This window comes from Muntiacus reevesi, chromosome 4 (assembly GCF_963930625.1).
Source record: "Muntiacus reevesi chromosome 4, mMunRee1.1, whole genome shotgun sequence".
In the NCBI taxonomy this organism is placed as follows: Eukaryota; Metazoa; Chordata; class Mammalia; order Artiodactyla; family Cervidae; genus Muntiacus; species Muntiacus reevesi.
Genome location: NC_089252.1, coordinates 93,415,729 through 93,438,009, shown reverse-complemented (window position 1 = coordinate 93,438,009; position 22,281 = coordinate 93,415,729).

The window sequence follows — 22,281 nt, the reverse complement described above, 5'->3', positions numbered from 1 at the left end:
GCTTGCCTTCCTGTGGAGTGCAGGCTCCAGTGTGCAGGCCTCGGCAGTTACGGCTGCTGGGCTCTGGAACACAGGTTCAGTGGTTGTGGCACATGGGCTTAGCTGCTTCTCAGCATTTGGAATCTTCCTGGACCAGGGATCTAACCCATGTCCTTTGCCTTGGCAGGCAGATTCTTTACCACTGAGCCACCAGGAAGTCCCTCCCGTCCTCATTTTTAACCACTGCTATTTCGGAGTTCTAGATACAGGAAGTGCCCAGTGAATATTTCTGGAATGAATAAATGGATTAGCCTTAAGCTGTCCTAATTTGTTAAACGAGTCTACTTTATAAAGTTGTGAGGATTCACGAGGGTAACAAAGGGTAAGGACTTGCTGAGCTTATGACACATGGTGAGCCTTTGAGAAAGGTGGTTGCTATTTTTCATATTCTGGGGGCATAATCTAGGTTGTGGTGATGCTGTTGTGTGGATGAGGAGTGTTTAGGGGCTGGCAATGTGTTTATGAAACTCAGGCTCTTTTCAAAGCTCTGGCAGGTAAAACCTCAATTTCTGCATCAGCTTTTCTATGGCAGGACAGCCACTCCTTAAACTATGAGGCCCTTGGGAAATCTTGGGAAGGTGCAGATAGGATGTCTCTGGTCATTACTTTCAGTGCAAAATATTTCCACTGCTTGTAATTATTCTGAGAGATGTTTCTTGCAAAATGATTCTGAGGCTCTGTATTTGAAATGTTCTTACTTCTTTTCTCTGACATGATCTTTAGTAACCTCAGCGTTTCCTGAAGAAAACCTTCACACGATGATCCCAGCTCTGCCTCCTGTGGGCATGGACTGAAGACTCTGGTGGCTGTCCCTGTGGGAACCTGATGAGACTGGCCTGCTTGTAAAAGTGGGGCCTGAATGTGCAAAGTCTCTATATTCCGCAACTTTTCAACTGTCTGAAAATTTCAGAGAAACAACTTCTAAAATGTAAACTGTGAAGAGCATCTCATAAGAGCTCCTGTCCATATTGAAAATACTTATGGGAACTAGAACATTTCTTTGATTTTTTTTTAGGCCAAGACAGAAGTTGTGTCTTCAATTGTCATGTTTTGTTTATTTAATACCATCCATCTGGTTGCTTGTGGATGGCCAGGTGACTTCTGCATGTGTGCTCTGGCATTTTCTGGAGTGTTAGGATCATTGTTTTATAAAAATAAAATGCAACTTTTGAGGCATTTTAAATGGGTTGCGCTAAACAAAACTGGTTACAAAAATGTAAAGCCTTTGTCATTTTAAACAGATGGGGGAAAATCCATCTTTTTGCTCTTGCAAGAAGACAGTGATACATCTAAATAAACAGGGTGAAAAATTCTAAAGCGAATTTCCTTCAGGGAATAATCTTACAATATTTATAGGCTATCAGTTCTAATAATTTAAAATCTTGGTTGTAGTTTTGCAACTTGCACATAAATGGGGTCACTTCTTGAGACCTGACCTATTGGAAGGTCAGATGAAATCCAAAGGTGAGAGTAGTTGGCTATGGGTTAGAGCGGGGGTTGTCAAACACTAACGCTTGTAGGGATCATGGGGCACTCGGTGCTCATTAAAAGTGCAGAGGTTTTCCCACACCAAGACTGCCCTAACTGCCTGGGGTCTGAGATGAGGTCCAAATGACTTCATATGGATGCCAGAAATGTCCTGGGTTAGTGCTGTTTGAACTAATATATATTTATAGAGCACTGTTCTAAGAGCTTTGCGTGTATTCACTCATTTACACCTCACTGTAACACTTGGAGGTTATCCTCACTTCAGAGGGGAGAAAACTGAGGAGAAGGAGTCATGCACCTCATGCAAGATCACCCAGACCCAGTTGGCTACAGCGAACCTGGGGTTCAAACTCTGGCAGTCTGGTGGCAGAGTCTAAGCTTTCAGTCACATTGCTACACTGCCTCCTATGTTATCACTGCTGGCTTATTTTGAGTCTGGATGAAATACTTTATTTTTTAACTTTTTGTCTAAACAAAAATTTGCATCTTTCTGTGACTTAGATCAGCCATGTTGTATAGAGCCATCAACTGATTCTATGAAGATGACCAGGAAAATAGACAAAAGACCACTTAAAAAGAAATGGACACACTTATTAGGATGGCTAATAATAGGTGTTGGTGGGGAGGTGGAGACACTGGAACTCTGGTGCATTGCTGGTGGGAGTGTAAAATGTCACTGCCATCATGGAAGACAATTTGGCAATTCTTCAGAGAGTTAAACAGAATTGCCGTATGAGCCACCAATTCCACTTCTAGGTACATACCCCCGAAAGAACTGAAAGCCGAGACCCAGATTGATTCCTGTACACCAACAGCGGCCTGAGTCACAAGAGCTAAAAGGCAGAAACAACCCAAATGTCTACCAATGGATGGAGAAAGTGAAAGTGTTAAAAGTGTGAGTCACTCAGTAGTGTTTGACTCTTTGCCATCTCCTGGACTGTAGCTCGCTAGGCTCTTCTATCCATGGCATTCTTGAGGCAAGAATACTGGAATGGATTGCCATTTCCTTCTCCATGGACCCCAGGATTGAACCTGGGTCTCCTCCATTGCAGACAGATCCTCTGCCATCTGCTCTGAGGGAAGCCCAGTGGATGAAGAGGTAAATGAAATGCGGTATATCCATACAGTGGAACATTATTCAGCCACAAAAAGAAACAGAAAATTCTGACACATGCCACAACATGGATGAACCTTGAAAACATGATAAATGAAACAAGCTAGACACAAAAGGACAAATATTATATAATTCCACTTATATGAAGTACCTAGAATAGGCAAATTCATAGATATAGAAAGTATAACAGAGGTTACCAGGAGCTTAGAGGGTGGGGGGAGGATGGTGGGGAGTTATTGTATAATGGGTACAGAATTTCTATATGGGATTAAAAAAAAGTTCTGGAAATACAGATACTGGTGATGGTGTACTTAATGCTAAATGTACTTATTGTTAATGTATTTAATGCTATACTAAAAAATGGTCAAAATGGTCAATTTGATGTTATTTATATTCTATCACAATTAAAAGGATGGAAAAGGGAGACCATCAGCCAAATGAGAAGAGACAATGAAGCAAAGGGACTTGGGATTTGATTCAGATTCTTATTTCAGCTCTTGGCATTTTATCCAGATAATCACCCCATTGTTATCCATTCCAATGTATACATAGACACAGAGGGGATAACTTTATAGAGACACTGCTGAAATCCATCAAATGTTTATCTTCTCGTAGAGAATAAAAGTTATTAATGTTAAAAACCATTAAAACCATTTTAAAACACTAAACTTCCAACAAATCCTAAGCAATATGATCCATTAAGATGAACAAAGTCCCTCTGATTCTTGGAGAGGGGTTCACCACAGTGTTGCATGACTACAGTGGGTGTTGTAATGACCCATTCATAAATGCAGGCACCCCAATTATTGGCTCATCCAGGCATGTGTCATAGGAAACAGAAATGTGCAACCTTGACCTCCAAAATGATGAACCCTGGCCAACTCAACTGAAAGAGCAACTTGTAGACTGTATCCAGTGCAGGGCTGTGGTTTGAGCAAAGACAAACAGCACATAAAGTAAAGTTTGTTGTTCAGTCCTGCCGAGGAAGAGGAAAGTTCACAGGAGCTCAGTTCAATGCGTGTAATCAGATAGGACACCCAAGAATTAACCAACGTGAATCAGGCAACAGAGTGTGACTGGCAGGGACAGCACATCTACCACGGGGTCGGGAGACAGACTTTATGACTCAGGAATGAAGGCGTGGCCTCTGGCTGATGAAGGGAATGATCTCACTTGAGAAAGATCAAAATCATATCCTAGGAGGGCTATGGCAAAGGATAATATAGCTTATGGTAAACTCTAGTAAGTACTTTCCAGCACATGGCAGATAAATAAACTCACAATATCTCTATCCTCTTCTGCGAGGCACTTGTCTTTTTCAACAATTCAATTGAAGGAGCAATGTGCTAATCTGTGAGTCAGTTTATGACTTCTTAATGCTAGTGTCAACATCTAGACAGACAGCATCTGTCCATCAACAGCGTTGATGAGAACAGCTAGGCAGAAGAACTTAGGAAAACCTTCCCTCTTTAAAAAAAAAACACTTATAAAGGTGTGAATTACTTTATTTGCTTAAGTAAATAGACAAGGATATTATTTACTTTTGCTTTGCAGTTGTGCACATAGTTTTTCTGTTTCAGATATAGCAAGAATGGACTAATATTTCTCAAATCTCTCCAACTAGTCATCTCTCTGTAACTATCACTGTAATCCCAGCCACCTTCACCTTGCACCTGGGCTGCTGCAGTAGCTTCCTAGTGGGTCTCCCTAAGACCAAATTGCTTCTTTCAATCCAGTCTGCAGTCTCCAAAGTGAGTGATCATTTTTATTTTTTATTTATTTATTTTTTAATTTTTTAAAAAATTTTTCAGTGGGTTTTGTCATACATTGATATGAATCAGCCATAGAGTTACACGTATTCCCCATCCCAATCCCCCCTCCCACCTCCCTCTCTACCCGATTCCTCTGGGTCTTCCCAGTGCACCAGGCCCGAGCACTTGACTCATGCATCCCACCTGGGCTGGTGATCTGTTTCACCATAGATAATATACATGCTGTTCTTTTGAAACATCCCACCCTCACCTTCTCCCACAGAGTTCAAAAGTCTGTTCTGTACTTCTGTGTCTCTTTTTCTGTTTTGCATATAGGGTTATTGTTACCATCTTTCTAAATTCCATACATATGTGTTAGTATGCTGTAATGTTCTTTATCTTTCTGGCTTACTTCACTCTGTATAATGGTGTGATCATTTTTAAATGGAGATTTCATCATTCCACTTACTTGCTTAAAACCATCAACAGCACCTCATTCCTTGTTCTTATAAAGCTTAAAATATTTACTAGGTCCTTCTGGATTTAGTCTCTCCCTAGCATTCTGGTGCCTGGTCTTACCCTTGATCTTATATACCTTATGGCCCACCCCAGGACACCCAGCCTGCCAGCAACACCCCTGCCAGCCTCACCTAACACTTCCCAGCCTCAGAGCCTTGGCCAATGTTAGTTCCTCTTCCTGGAAGACCCTTGCAATCAGTTTTGAGTTGGCCTCCTTTTATCTCACACTCACTGATAAGTTACTTTCTCAGCGAGGCCTTCCTGGGGCATCCCAACCAAATGAGATAGCCTGTGTACTCTTTCTCTTGCTCTCAGGTCCCTTTCCTCCCCAGCACTTATTATTGTTGGTAACTGTATTTTTGTCTGAGTGATTACACACCTACACCTAACGTCAGCTGTCTGCTGCACTATTAACATAAAAAGGGCACTGCGTATTAATGCATCTTCAGAATCTGGTAGGGGGTGGTCTGCTACAGAGGAGCTTCTCAATAAATACTTGTTGAATGAGAAATATTTAATCATAACGAGCTCACTGTGGTCAGAAAGAAGATGTAGGTGGAGACATCTCATAAACAAACTACATGCATTTTTTTAGGACTCTGTTTTATTATTATCTAGATACCTTGGTAAATTAAAAAAAATACGACACTGGGGGAGAAATCTGATTAATCATTTAACCTTCATTCATATTTAATATGACTTTTCCAAACAGATAGGCTTTGCCAGTCTTGTAAATAGAATTACAAAATATGCAAGGTCGAAATGCACACACACAAATCAATTTTATCATTCCCTTCCCTTTCTGCTTTTAGTATTCATCAACTCATCACAACCAAGAATTAGTCCCGTACCTGGCAACAGGAGGTGTGGAAATGAATGGAGGACGTGGGTAATGACTTAGAATCTCTCAGAGCTCCCACCAGACCCACAGTCTTAGAGAAGTCAGAGCAAGAAGTGTAGAGGAAAGACAGAGGATAATAAATATCTTTTCTAATCACTGCTTCATGTTTTTAGATCTACCTTGAGCAAGGCAGCCAGAATTGTTTTAAAAAAAATGATCCATTTGCTTGCTGAAGTTCTCCAAGAGAAAGTTATGCCACAGTATCCACAGGGATGAGGTAAAGATTAAATCAGATAATACGTGGAAAAGATTTAGCCAAGTGGTCTATATCGAGTGCTCAATCACTGCTGTTGGCGAGGATTATTACCATTCAGCAATGCTGGGCGAGCCTCTTTCAGTCTTTGGTCTTGGAAACTATACTGATTATCTAAGAACTCTCGTGGCCAAAAAATTTTTGATAAATCAAACCTAGCCTCCTTGTCATTCAATAGTCTTTGGCGACCTTTAATATTGCACTTCTCTGTTTCAGTCACTTAATTGGAAATATTTTCTCCATCTCCCCACTAGACCTTTGTGATAGTGAACTATCATTTGTATGATTTTCAATATTTAAGCAATCAATTACTTTAGTATTGAACCCTTATATTTTACCCTAGCTGGCTTCCCTGGTGGCTCAGATGGTAAAGAATCTCCCTGCAATGTAGGAGACCTAGATTTGATCCCTGGGTCTGGAAGATCCCCTGGAGAAGGGAATGGCAACCCAGTCCAGTATTCTTGACTGGAGAATTCCAAGGCAGAGGTGCCTGGTGGGTTATAGTCCATGGGGTCACAGAGAATCAGACATGACTTAGCTTCTAATACACTAACACACTGGGGGCTTGAATGGTGAAGAATATGCCTGCATTGCAGGAGACCTGTGCTCTATCTCTGAGTCAGGGAGATTCCCTGGAGAAGGGAATGGCTATCCACTTCTGTATTCCTGTCTGGACAATCCCATATAGACAGAGGAACCTGGCAGGCTACAGTCCATGGGGTCTCAAAGAGTCGCACAGGACCTGAATGACTAACACTTTCACAACATATTCTGTACTTTCCTTACAATATGAAACTAGAAAGTAAGAAGTAACTTCTTCATGTTGCCTAGGATACTAGCAACTGGTCAAACATCTAGGCCTAGATTTTCTCCTCCTTTTAGTCCTAACCTCCGTGTTTGGGTAATTGCATCAATTCTACACTGTGCTTTGCATCTATCCCTAGAGTGTAAAAAGGGATGTCCTTTAATGATTTCCTTTGAATGGCTTTCCATCTGGGGAGGAAGAGGGCCCCTCTTGTTCAAATACAAAGGAACCATCCATACACCAAGACCTTTCTTCTCTGTTAAGTATCTCTTCAATTTCAAAGGAGGACTTGGAATTTCTCAGTCCCAGCCTCAACCTGCAGCTCCAGAACTGCAGTCTATTGTCTTTGTCTCTTTAAGACTAGTAACGCTACAGGCAATGAAGTAACTGTTCTTATTTTTCTTGGGTTCCAAACAAGACCAGATTCCAACCTGCTCATGCTTACCATTTCATAGTAACCAAGCAGTTTATGATAATTAGCTCAAGAATACACTTTCCTTCCAAACAAGGAGATGACTACCAGCAGCAACAGCTGTATTTTGCTAGTCAATCCTCATGGTAAAGATTTATAGTTTTCAATTCTGTCACTTGATTTGCCAACTGTTCCTCTTCCTGGAGCTGCCCAGTTGTTTTTGAGGGGCCTTGAAGTGGTTTCCTAGCTATTTAAACTCCCCCTGAATGACAATGCGGCTTTAGAGCTGGACTGAAGAATGGAATTCCCTGTTTATATCCACAAGACTTCTCTGCTCTCCCTCTTTTAAACATATGCAGAGTCACCGCAGAAACTGGAACCAGATTAAAAGAAATGCTGGCTTTTAAGGAGTTTGAAAAACGGTAAAGCTGGGAGCCGGCTCTGTGCTCTCGCCCTCTTCCCTTTCCGCGTTATGTGATTCATTTGCTCTAATCCATCACCGATTCATCATGCTCGTCCGTCAGAACCTTCAAAGCAAAGTCCACAGCTGCTTTTGCCATTTATCAGTGGGAAATAAAAGAGAAAGGGGGAAAAGTAAGGAAAACACATCACCCCGTTCCAGGACTTGGGATAATGGGTGTGAAAAAAGGGTGGAGGGTAAGCTTATCTAATGAAACCCAGAGCCTTGCAAGGATGTGGAATCTTGAACAAAGGATTATAACTGAGAGTGAACCCAGCAGTCAGTCTGCCACCAACTTTGGGGGAGAAAGCCTGACAGAAACAAAAGGTTTAGTGGGAAACTAGAGGAATGTGTACCAAGCGATACCCACACTTGAGAGGAGTTTAAGACTCACAAATATTTGATGGAATTTGTTCTCTGTGACATGTCTCTCAGCTTGCTTTAAGCTGTGCAACAGAGCTGAGGCTGGGAAATGACGGACGGAGGAATTCACAGTTACCGTTTTCATAAGATGTCTTGCAAAACACCAGCCATTGAAACAGGCCTGATGAGTGTCTCATGCATCAAGATTTGTTCGCAGGTTTGAGGATCAAAAAGCAAGGATTATCAAACTCAGTGATTCCACTTCTAGAAGTCCAGTTCATGTATTTATAATCCCCAGGAGGAGAGGTCAATCTTTGTGATAGCAGAAGGTATAAACAGCCTCAATGTTTACCAATAATGGCATAAGATGTAGTTATGAAGATGAGGAGATTAAGGAAACTGTGGATATATTTTGGAATCTACTCCTTCCTGTGGAATTCTCAGCAATAAAAAGGAAGATGTGCAACAACATGGATGAATCTCAAAACCAAAAGCATACAAACTGTATGGTTTCCTTTATAGGAAATTCTAGAACAGGCAAAGGTATTTGATGGAAGAAAAACCAATCGTTGTTTCTGAGGATGTAAGAGTAGGAACTGACTGGGGAAGGACATGACAGAAAGGACAATATTAATTTTCTGTATCTTGTAAAAAGTCTGTGTTCATTTGTCAAAACTCAGTGAATATACACCTAGGATGTATGCATGTGTCAAAACTCAGAACATGTACTTAAGATTTGTGCATTTTATTGTATATATATTTTACACAAAAATGTAAACAAATATTGAACTCTAGGAAATGACACACTTGCTGAAGTATTTAGGTGAAAAGTATATTGAAGCCTTCAATCTTTCTTGAAATGCAGCAAAAAATAAGGTGGTTAGATAGCTGGCTAGAAGGATGCATATTTGATAAAGCAAGCACAGTAAAAATACTAATGGGAAAACCTAACTGGTGAGTGTTTACAGGTATTCACAGTAAACTTACTTAAATCTTGCTCTATTTTGAGAATGTGCATAAAGTGTTGGGGGTAAAAAAGAATGAGGAAGTTTTTCACGTCCTGATAAGGACTTATCTCCAGTTTCATTAAGTGAAAAAGTAACAGTATGTACACAGTATACACAGTACACTACCAATTGTAGGAGAAAAAAAAAGAAGAGCAAATGCACAAGTATCTGTTACCATGTGCAAATAGAGAAGGACTTAGAAACGGAATCTATAGCAGTACTAATCCGAGAAGCCCTTACCTTAGAGGAAGGGAGGTAGGATGTGTGTGTTAAGTGACTTCAGTCGTGGCTGACTCTTTGTGACCCTATGGACTGTAGCCTGCCAGGCACTTCTGTCCATGGGATTCTCCAGGCAAGAATACTGGAGTGGAGAGGGCATATTTAAAACATAAGGTAAATCATTTTATACCTTTAGATTTTGTATATTGTACACAATTATACATGGATGGAGTAAAACAGATGGACTACCTACTCAAAGAAAAAAAGCCATGAAAAAGAATGTATATCTGAGCTGTCTCAAATATCAAGACTGACACTTTGAATTTCTTTCTTTTTTTTTTTAACATTCATTTATTCACTCCATATTAACCAATTGCCTGAGTGCCAGGCATTGTGCCAGACCCTGGGGACAGGGTATGGAGCCAAACCCAGAGGTGTTTCTTGCTGTCACAGAGTCTACTGACTGGTGGACCTAACTAAAGGTCAGGTGCATGTTCCACGGTGACCTAAGTTAGTCTGGGGTGGGGTGGGATGGACTGTGGATGGCATTCCGGGGAGGGAGAACTTCTTGTGCAAAGGTTCTGCGATGTGAGGGAGCAAAGTGGTTCAAGTGCCTGGAAGAAGATCAGAATGGAGGATCCCAGAGAGAACACAGGCAGCTAAGGTAGGAGGTGAGGAGACACCAGTTGGGACCAAGCATTCAGATATTGACCTTTATCCTATTATTTAACATCATAACTTACTTTTTGAACACCCTTTGTATGCCAAGATACATGTTTTCTTCTATGTATACTTTTTTTCTCACAAATTCTAAGAGGATGCCAGGGCAGAACTTGGTATAGCTCTTTTCAGGAGAAATGGAGCATCTCACTAAATCTGGAATATCAGACAGTCACATCAGCTTGTTCTTTCCACCTCAGGACACACTGGCCTGACTTCCAAGGGCCAGAGCCTGCCTTTATTTGCCTGAAGGCTTTCTTTGTCAGTTGGAGTCCTCCTCAAACTATGAGGTCCACAGATGGGTACCCTAGAGAGTTAATGCCTCAGACAGCAGCCCTCAACCAATGACTTGAAGAGAGTTGGGATACTCGGAGCCCAGCTTCTCCACTTTGGCTTTCACCAGTCTTTCTCCTTTTGACCACTGGGGACTTGGGAAGACTGGTTTTGATGAGTTCAGTTGCAGAATTTGGGTTGAGTTAAAATCCTAGGTCTTCTGACCTCATCTTAAGTCTTGTCAGGAGAGTGCGTATTAATTGTCACATTTTTTTCTCAAGAAGACAGCTGCTGTTTCTTTGATCTTTAGTTTCACTAAATACAAATCACAGAGGAGGCACTCATTTATAGACTGTGTTGGCTTCCATTTTCTATCAAGATAGTCAGCTCACATTGTTAGCCTATGGTCACTTTATACTCTTCTATGCACCAAAACCAATATTGAAATTATCAAGAACCAGATAAAGAGATCTCAAGTAGTCTGGGTGGATCAAAAATATTATTTTATGTGACTATTTTTGAAGGACTTTCACCTTTAAGCCTTTAAACTAAAATACATGCTCGGTATAGCTAATTCTCCACATCCTGTCTCTCACACTCTTCATTTGTTACTCCTGAAAAAAAAAATCAGTGAAATTTTCTGCAGAGATCAGATGTGAAGAAATCTGCGGCAGAGTGAAATTTTATAGTCTGGATGCTGCCTCTTTATTAAGGTGTCATTTCCTTTCCTTAAGAAGAATGAGGCTGTTTTAGGGTGGGTCTCTGTGAATGACTCAAACCCTTTTAGTTTGGGAAGTCCAAGTACCAAGATAATTTTCACGCTGGGATTACTTGTCCAGATGGTTTGAGTGCAGTTTTCTTGGCATGCTTATAAGAACACAGGAATTTTCAGGGGAAACAAGAGAACATAGTAGGGAGGAGAAGAGGTGGAGAGGATAAGTGTGGCTAAGAAGTCAGAAAAAATTTTGGATTCCACAAAATGGCACTGGTTGAACTGGAATCATTTCCTAGTTATATTTGGCAATGGTAGCCCTCTGCCTTCTCCAAGAGCACAGACTTTTCTTTGTCATAGTGGGAATTACAAGACTCTCCCAACAGGACAGAGGAGGAAAGAACCAGAGAGAAATTCGCAGTGCTGATGGAGGTAAGCATGGAGGGGCAGCAGAAAACCTCACTAGCAGGAAACCTGGGGTGAACTCCTGTATGCCTGCATGGGGCACTGAGTGAGGCAGAGAAGGAAGGCTGTGGAGGGAGATATCATTTCAAAGAGCTGTCTTAGACCCCAAAACATAGTATGGGCAGAAGACTTTCTCTGATGGCCTCAGCAGTCACGGAACTAAAGTGTGGCAGTAGGAAGAATGCTGAGATGCCCCTCAAGATTCCCCTGGTAGGCACAGACTATCTCCTGGTCAGGCAGTCAACTACTATTCTAAGCAGTGCTGTGAAAAATTTTGGAGATGTAATTTAGGTCCCAAATCAGCTGACTTTAAGATCAGGTTTTGGTCCAACAGGATCTAAGACACTCTACATGAGTCCTTTAAAGACAGAGTGGCATAGATGAGAGGTAGAGAGGCCTGGAGGAAAGCAAACAACCTCGTTTGTGAAATGCCCACAGAGGTCATATGGCAAGCAGTGCAGGCAACCTGCAGGAGCTGAGGGTGACACCCAACTGACAGCTAGGACATCAGTCCTACAACTGCAAGGAAATTAATCTACCAACAACTGGTGTGCTTTTTGGAGGAGCCAAAGCCCCTGATGAGAACTGCAAGTCTTGGCTGACATCTTGATTTCAACCAAATGAGACTCTAAACAAAGAATCCAGCCATGCTGTGCTCAGACATCTCACCTACAGAAACTGGGAGATAAACTTGTGGTAACTTGTTACTCAGCAATAGAGCAGTAAATCACAGGACAATAGCTAGAGTCACAGTCAGACAGGCAGTGGGGCTTTTTGATCAGGAGGATGTTCTCTTTATTCAAATGTCTCTGATTAAAACCCTGGCTCTACCCGTTACCAGGTGTGTTATTTGTAACAAATTACCTAACCTCCCTAAAACTCAGTTTTATTATGTACAAATTAAAATTAAAATGATAGGTAAGATTTTTTAAATGTTATGAAGATTAGAATGAAATAATAAGTATCAAGTCCTAAATATGATGCATGACATTTAACAAATGCTCAAAAAGCAAGAATAAGCAGCAACAGCCATGATCATGCAACACAGATCATGTGTTGGGCCCTCTGCAAGGGGCTTCCTAGGATTCATCCTCACAGAAACTGCCTGAGGATGAAACTGTTATACCCATCTTATAGATGGGGAAACTGAGATTCAGAGAAGTTCAATAACTTGCTCAGAGAAGTTCAACAACTTGTTATGCACCTAGTAGGTGGAGGAGTTAGAATTAAAATATGGGACTTTTTGAGTCTAAATACCATCAGCTGAATCTCTTACTATTTTAAGCTCTATTCATAGCAAAGAGGTCATAACTCTCGAGATTCCTCTTTGGAGGAGAATCACAGTGACAGGTTGGGATTTGGGCCTACTGAGTGTCTCAAAATGGAACCAAAATGATTACCATTTCTTTAGCCATGGTCTCTGATTTGTAGGATGCTCTCCCCTTGTCTCCCTGCCCTCCTTGTTTGGGTATCTCCTACTTAACTTTAGACCTCAGCTCAAATACTCCTTCCTCAAGAAGACCTTCTCTGACTCCACCGTGAAACCAGACTCACTTCAACACATTCTCATAAAGTTTCCTTCTCTTATAATAGTTCCCACAGATTATCAATATGTGCTAGATGAGCGGTTCTCATCAAGGGGACATTTGTCTATGTTGAGAGACACTTTTTATTATCACAACTGCAGGGGGCGGTGAAAATTCCATGAACAGGTGGTGGATAATGCTAAATATCCTACAATGCACAGGTTATAGAGTCCGTACAACAAAAGTTATCTGGCATCAAATGTCAGATGCAACATGAATAAATGCTCAACACCACTCATTATTAGAGAAATGCAAATCAAAACTACAATGAGGTATCACTTCACATGGGTCAGAATGGCCATCATCAAAAAATATACAAACAAGGTGGTGGGAATGTAAATCGATACAGTCACTATGGAGAACAGTATGGAGATTCCTTAGAAAAAAAACTAAAAAAGAACTACCACAAATCCCACTACTGGGCGTAAACCCTGAGAAAACTGTAATTCAAAAAGACACATGCATTCCGATGTTCACTGCAGTGCTATTTACAATAGCCAGGACATGGAAGCCACCTAAATGTCCATCAACAGGTGAATGGATAAAAAAGTTATGGTACATATATACAATGGAATACTAGTCACAACAAAGAATAAATCTGAGTCAGTTCTAGTGAGGTCGATAAACCTAGAGCCTGTTAAACAGACTGAAGTCAGAAAGAGAATAACAAATATTGTATATTAAAGCATGTATATGGAATCTAGAAAAATGGTACTGATGAGCCTATTTGCAGGGCAGGAATAGAGACACTGACATAAAGAACAGACTTACAGACATGGCAGGGAAAGGAAAGGATGGAGCAAATTGAGCGAGTCGCACTGAAACACATACATTGCCATGTGTAAAATAGCTAGCGAGGAGGAAACTGCTATATGATAAAGGGAACGCAGTCTAGTGCTCTGTGACAGCTTGGCACTGGGGGCGAAGGGGGAGGATGGAGTGGGGGGTTGGGAAAGAGTTTCAGGAGGGAAGGGACATATGTATACTTACGGCTGATTCATGCTGTGGTATGGCAGAAACCAATACAACATTGTATAGCAGTTATCCTCCAATTAAAAATAAATTTAAAAAAAGAAAAGAAAGTAAAAAGACAACCTAACAAATGGGAGAAAATATTCACAACTCCTGTGTCTGATTATAGAGACTTGTATCCAGTATATGTGTGTGTGTGTTTGCATATGTGTGTGTGTGTGTGTATATATATATATATATATATATATATATAAAACTTGTAAAATAATAAAAGAGAAACCAATTTAAATATGGGAAACAAGCAAAAAAAAAAAGTCAGTTGCACCAATGCTAAGAAACCCTGTCCTGTATTTATTTATATTTTAAAATAAAAATAAGATCACAATTACAGATCATTTGCCTTTACAAGTTAAAAGTGACTCCTGAACATTTATTTATTCATTTCTCTAACATGACTAGTTTTCCAGAAGCAGACTTACAGATGTTGAAAACACACTTATGGTCACCAAAGGGGAAACGTGGTGGTGAAGAGATAAACCAGGAGCTTGGGATGGACACACATGCACTATCATGTATAAGATAGTGATCGACCAACAAGGACCTACTGCACAGCATAGGGAACTCTACTCAATGTTCTCTGATAACCTATCTGAGAAAAAATTCTAAAATAGAGTGACAGTATGTATATTTATAACTGATTCACTTTGCTACACACCTGAAACGAAGCCATGTTGTAAATCAACCACGTGACAATAAGATTAAAATGCTAAACAATTAATACTACTAGTTTCCTTCTAGTGTGAAAATTCTTTCATGCCGCCATCTAGCTTTCCATAACATTGTTCTTTTTAGGATGGCATGTCATTAATACCAACCAATTCTCTATTATTGGACATTTAGATAGATCCTTCTTCCCCCCCCTTTTTTTCCTTCGATTTCTCTCTCTCTCTTTTTGGTCTTTTTGCTATTATAAACACCACCATCATGGACATCTTTGAGGCTTATCTTTACACACATCCCTGATGACTAACTGCTATGGAAATCACTTTGTATTGCTGAAGTTAAGCAGGAACCCATGGTCAACAGCAAACCCACAAACATTTCAAGGGATAAAAACAAATGTTTGCCCCCTCATAATAATGCCGATGGGGGAGCCAAGGCTGTAAGAGAAGAGAGGCAGGACAGCCAATTCTCACTTGAGATGTGGTTTTCACATCGTCTAAACCTGCTGGGGCAGGCCAGCCTTTGGCAGGGACTAAGTTTATAATCTCTTTTACCAGAGGCTTCCAAAAATTCTCAACTACGTTCTGAGTTCCCAGTGAAGATTCTTGACATTAACAAAGTTAAAGAAAAAGATGTGCTCACAGACAAATTAAGACTGAGAATGCCAGCTGGCTGGAGATCATTCTTTCTGTGTAAGGAAGGTAGGAAGCGTAGTCAAAGCCCTAAGTAAACAGCTTACGGAGACAAAAGACAAGGTGTTTTCTTTTCTGAGCACTGGAAATTCAGGAACAACTTGCGTCAGATTTTGCAACTCTCACAAGAGTTTGGCTATCACAACATAATGACTGTATTCCTGGAAAAGTCTCAGAACCAATTACCAGGTTCTTTGACCTGAAAGTGAAAGATGGCCATGAAACCAGACCAAACCAGGTGAGATTTGAAGACTGGTGGGGAGACAAACGCGGCTGAAATAAAGGTGATGGGGACAACAGGGCATCTTGGAATGATATAAAAATCCTTCTGTCTCTCAACTCTGACAATTATTTGACTCTATGTGGACAGTTTGAACTTGAAACATTCTTCAGGTGAGCACAGGACAAAGGGAGAAAGGATGTGTTCTGGTCAAACAAAGAACATATCTTGTAAATGTGGGAGGTGACTTCTGGCAACATGTTTTCAGGACATAAGGAGTTAAAATGCAGGAAGAAGTGACCCAATCCCAAAGCATTTAAGTTGTGTGGTTTTCCTGGGCATAAAGGCATAGAAAGAGTCCAGGGGAAGGGAAGAATGTGTTGTTCATAAAATCTAAAGCTAAGCAAACAGTGCAGGTTGGAAAGGAATTGTAGTGTCTTAATACTGTGCAAAAGAATAGATGATAAATCTATTTAGAATTGACAGAAGCAGCCACGTAAATAATCCAACAAGTACTGCTCCAAAGTCTGGAGAATGAATAATGTGATGTCTTGCCCTGGCATATTTCTCTTTCTAAATATGTTTCCTATAATTTATTGTTTAAATGAATAAGCATTCCCTGAGTGACTGGAGAAAGGGGACCCACATTTTGAACAGCACTAAGACATACCCCTGGGGTCAAAACATTCCTGCAGATAACTTAATACAGGCATCGGTGAGAGTTGACTGGGGGTGCTATCATCTAGGGTTTTTTCAAGTTAAAAAACTTTTGAACCCACTGTTGTCCACTCCTAGTTTTGGTGTGGTTTTTCCAATGCCCTGCGCCCTACTGACAACTCTGCATTCCCTGACCGAGAAGACATTCACTGCATGTTGTTAGCCAATTTTACTTTCTTATTTTATCACTACTAACTGAAATTTTCTTAATTAGTTTTAATCTTTTAAAACTTGAATATAAGCCGTGAGGTTTAAAGGATTAGGAACTCCTCTGTTTTGTTTGCTGTTTTATTTTCTATGCACAATATACTACTTGGTTCACAGTTGGTGCTCAGTAAATTTCGCTAAGTAAATCAACATGTTTTCGTCAATGTACTTTCTAGAAAGGAAGTCAGGGCTCCCTGAAGATGCAAAGCCAGCTAAGTTCCTTCAAATGATTTCCGACCTTCACATCTTTCCTTTTTTTTTACCCCTTTTCAAATTTTAAGATATAAATCACCAACAGTAAACTCCATCTCCCTTAGTATGTGGTTCTGCAAGTTTTGACAAATGCATTCAGTCATATACCCACCACAATCAAGATAGAAAGAGTTTTATCACCTCCCAAACCGCCCCCCACCCCGAACCCTGGGCTATTTAGCAGCTAATCACTCTCTGCACCTCTGCCCTGGCAACAGCTGCTCTGATTTCTGTCCGTACAGGAGCAAGTCTTTAGAATCTGGCTTCTTTCGTTTAGCTTAATGCACTGGAGACTCATCATGCTGTATCATTAATTCATTCCTTTCAATGGCTGAGTCGCTTCCCTTGTATGGATGTACGAAGTTTGTTTATCCATTTCCCCACTTGAGGGATATCACCTCCTCTCTTCTTATATGGAAAAGTAATGCCTTCACAGTGGCTGAGAGCAGGTTTGGGGTCAGCTAAACACGGGACTGAATCCTAGGCGTGGTACTTCCTAGTGTGTGAACCGTGGGCAAGTCAGCGAACTACCATGACTCAGTTTCCTCAGAAGAGTGCTGGAGGAAATCTATACAAAGCACAGAGCAGAAGGTCTGGCAAGCAAAGAGTGAGCAGAGAAGGGCAGCCGCAATCATTTTGGGGTAGACTGGAGTGAGGTCCTGCTGAAACTTCCCTTCCTCTGATCACCATACCAATCTTTAGTCATCTGGTCATTACTTAACAGCTTTCAACCTCAGTTTATTTAACTGAAAAATGGGGCCAATAACACAATTTCATAGGGTTGCTTTGCAGGCTAAATGGGCTAATATATGTAACTATCCTAGTGTGGTGGTGCCTGGCCCAAAGGAAGTCCTCAAGAAACAGCAGTTAGAAAATGAGTGTTGGGACTTCTCTGGCAGTCCAGAGGCTAAGACTGCATGCTCTCTGTGCAGGGGGCTTGGGTTCAATCCCTAGTCAGGGAACTAAATACCACAGGCTGCAACTAAAAGTTTGAATGCTGTAACTGAAGATCCCGCATGCTGCAGCTAACACATGTGCAGCCAAATAAATAAATATTTTTTTTTAAGAAAGGAAAACGAGTGCTGAGATCCCTTGGTTAATGTGACTCTTCTTCTCTCTTCAGGGTTTGCATGAATAAGAAGGAAGCAGTGTTGTATAGGTGAGGGGTGGGGGGACAGGCTCGGCAGTCAGACTGCTTGGATTTGATTCACTGCTCTGCCCCTTCCTAGCCGAGTGACCCTGGACAAGTTACTTCACCTCTCTGTGTCTCAGTTTCCTAATCTGAAGCAAAAAGAAAATAATAGCCACCCACAGGACTGTTTTGGGAATTACATGAGACAGGGCATGTCAAGTGCTTAGAAAAATGCCTAGTACATGGAGTTCAATAAAGTATCAGTTGTGAAGATGCTACTAATTGTTAGATACTGTATGTGTCTGATTCTCCTAGATCACCTGAGCTTTAGGTCTCTATTCATCACAGAAGTGAACAGTTCTGGGCACTATGTAAGAGTTCAGTGTGTGCTTGGTGAATTAATCTGAACTAACATATATCTCTTTGGGTCACATTATGATCTCAAAATTTCATTATCTATTTTAAAACGCTAAGCAAAGTAAATTTTCAAAGGATACATTCTGTGAAACCTACTAGTATCACTGATGAGATTCAGAGAAGCATTTGAGGACATATATTACTTATGAAAGAGGCCTTTCATTAAGATGACTGTGTAACATTTTCCATACTGACACTTCTTTTAGATAATCTCAGCCTTGATTTTTCTGACAGCTCTTTTACAGTTCACTTGTCTTGTCCTTCAGAGAAGAGTACATTCAATTCTTGCAATGACCTGGTTGTCTTTGGAATTAAACTTGTCTGTTTTCTGGTTCTAGGACTGACCCGTTGTGTGAGTCTAGATAAAGCGATTGCCTTCTCTGTACCATAGATGCTCCATCAACTACATGTGCACATTACAGAGTTAAATCAACAATTGCTGTTTAGTTGCTGGATATAAGGGTGGGAGGTGTGTACTGAGGTAGGGGAAGGCACTCTAAAAGTTGCTGCTGTTTACTGTAAAGAAGTGAGCGATTTTAGACATTGCCTGGTGATAGGCCTGTATAGACTATACATGTGTGTATGTCGCTATTAAGCTCACATTGAGGTCTGTTCGTATATTCATTTGTCCACTTTACACTTGTCAAGCATCTATCGTCTTGCCTAGTTATCAACAGGACAGTCTGCTCCGTGGGCAGGATACAAAGCCCTGATGCTGGGGTGGTATGAGACAGTTAGTTCCACATCACTTTCTGCTGTCATGCCAATGGTCAGGGACGATTGGGGTCAAAACCAGTCCAACTGGAGTGAATCCTCTAAATTCTGGTGGGAACTGCCAAAAAAGAGTCTCACTGTTTCCTCCTGGACTTGACATTAGAAGCAACTACTGGTGGCCACTCTGCCACCCAGGGGAGGCTAGCCAAGAATGGAACCAAACAGAGGGAGTTGGCTGAGGAACAGAGCAAGATACATGCACACATGCACACACACACACACACACATACACACACAGATACACACAGAATGGGAAATGAGGTCCTAGTGACAGAGTATGAGGCCTGACTCCAAGTATTAACTGAAGGCGACACTTCCTATGTATTTTCTATTGATGTACCTATTGATGATTTTTTTTCAATTCTGTAAGCCAATCAGTCGCCGTCCCATCTGTTTTTTTCGGGCATATGTCGGTTTGGGTTCTATTATAGCCTCTTACTAGTTATGAAAACTTGGGGTTACACAACCATACTGAGCTTCAATTTCTACATTTGTAAAATGGGGGTAAAAATTTATAATGTGGAGTTTTATTGTGAGAATTAGAAATGATACTAGTATATAGTAGTACACAAAGAAACAAATCTTTCCCGAATGTTACCTTTGCAGGGGAAACGGTGCTGATCTTCCTACTGAAAATTTCGAGGCTTCAGCATCTTCCATCTCACAAAGCCTGCTTTGTTTCTGCAACATTTATTCTCTGTCTTTATTTTTGAAGCACTTATTGCAGAATCATTTATGCCACCTTCCCTGAATCTGCATCTTTTGCCCTGTCACTTCACAGTCCCCTCCACTGAGTCCAGGCTCTGTCACATGACCTCCTTTGGTCAGTGGTATATTAGTAACTAGAAGGTAAGCAGAGAGTTGAGAAGTGTGTGTGCCTTTCCATTTTTTCCTTTTGTAGAAGTGGACTGTTCGCCTTTGCATGTCTGCCTTGCCATGAGAATTTTCTGGGGCTAGTCTGCTGGCGGGATGGGAGAGACATGGGCCAGAATGGCCTAGTTTGCTCCAGCTGACCCGGGATGACTGAGTCCTCAGCCACAAGCCAGCCAGACATGTGAGCAAGCCAAGAGCAGACCAGAAGAAGCAAACAGCCTGAATCACTGATCAGGAGAATCAGGAACTACAGAAATGGTTACAGTGTTAAGAAACTGAGATGTGGGGTGCTTTGTTATGCAGCAAAGGCTACCTGATACATTGACATACCATTAGTCTACCTATTTGCTCTGTGTACTATCTTTCTCCCCTAGACTGTGAACCCCAAGAAGGTAGGGATTTTTACATGTTTTGTTCACAGCCTGGCATATAGTAGGTACTTGGATGTTAAATGAGCAACACAGAAGTGGCCTACAAAGAGGCATGTGAGTTGATGTTTAATGAATGGTAGCTGTATAATAATAATGTTTAATATTTTTTACAAATATTTTTACAGATGTGAGAGTTGGGAATATAAAGAAAGCTGAGCGCTGAAGAATTGATGCTTTTGAACTGTGGTGTTGGAGAAGACTCTTGAGAGTCCCTTGGACTGCAAGGAGATCCAACCAGTCCATCCTAAAGGAAATCAGTCCTGAATATTCATTGGAAGGACTGATCCTGAAGCTGAAACTCCAATACTTTGGCTATCTGATGCCAAGAACTAACTCATTTGAAAAGACCCTGATGCTGGGAAAGATTGAAGGTGGAGGAGAAGGGGACGACAGAGAATAAGATGGTTGGATGGCATCACTGACTCGATAGACATGAGTTTGAGTAAGCTCCTTTCTCTGTGATGAACAGGGAAGTCTGGCATGCTGCAGTCCATGGGCTTGCAAAGAGTCAGACACGACTGAGCAACTGAACTGAATAATTTTTATGACAGAACAAAGTTTTTTTCTCAGGTTCTTCTATTATCTTTCATGATGATATTGTGGGGGAAAAAAAGGGAGAAGACAAGCTGCTCTCCTTTGGGTACAGGATGGATGATGAGAGTTAGCAATAATGTCAGATGCAGGCAACTTTTTCACTCTCACTTTCATCAAGAGTTCTTCTTCACTTTCTGCCATAAGAGTGGTGTCAACTGCATATCTGAGGTTATTGATATTTCTCCCAGCAATCTTGATTCTAGCTTGTGTTTCATCCAGCCCAGTGTTTCTCATGATGTACTGTGCATATAAGTTAAATAAGCAATGTGACAATATATAGCCTTGATGTACTACTTTCCCTATTTGGAACCAATCTGTTGTTCCATGTCCAGTTCTAACTCTTGCTTCCTGACCTGTATACAGGTTTCTCAAGAGGCAGGTCAGGTGGTCTGGTATTCCCATCTCTTTCAGAATTTTCCACAGTTTATTGTGATCCACACACTCAAAGGCTTTGCTATAGTTAATAAGGCAGAAATATATGTTTTTCTGGAACTCTCTTGCTTTTTCGATGATCCAGTGGATGTTGGCAATTTGATCTCTGGTTCCTCTGCCTTTTCTAAAACGAGCTTGAACATCTGGAAGTTCATGGTTCACATATTGCTGAAGCCTGGCTTGGAGAATTTTGAGCATTACTTTACTAGCGTGTGAGATGAGTGCAATTGTGTGGTAATTTGAGCATTCTTTGGCATTGCCTTTCTTTGGGATTGGAATGAAAACTGACCTTTTCCAGTCCTGTGGCCATTGCTGAGTTTTCCAAATTTACTGGCATACTGAGTTCAGGACTTTCACAGCATCATCTTTTAGGATTTGAAATAGCTCAACTGGAATTCCATCACCTCCACTAGCTTTGTTCATAGTAATGCTTCCTAAGCCCCACTAAGTATTCCAGGATGTCTGGCTCTAAGTGAGTGATCACACTATCACTGTGATGTCACAGTGATATCACACACTGGTTATTTGTGTCGTGAAGATTTTTTTTGTACAGTTCTTCTGTGAATTCCTGCCACCTCTTAATATCTTCTGCTTCTGTTAGGTCGATACCATTTCTGTCCTTTATTGAGCCCATCTTTGCATGTAATGCTCCCTTGGTTTCTCTAATTGTCTTGAAGAGATCTCTAGTCTTTCCCATTCTATTATTCTCCTCTATTCCTTTGCACTGATCACTGAGGAAGGCTTTCTTATCTCTCCTT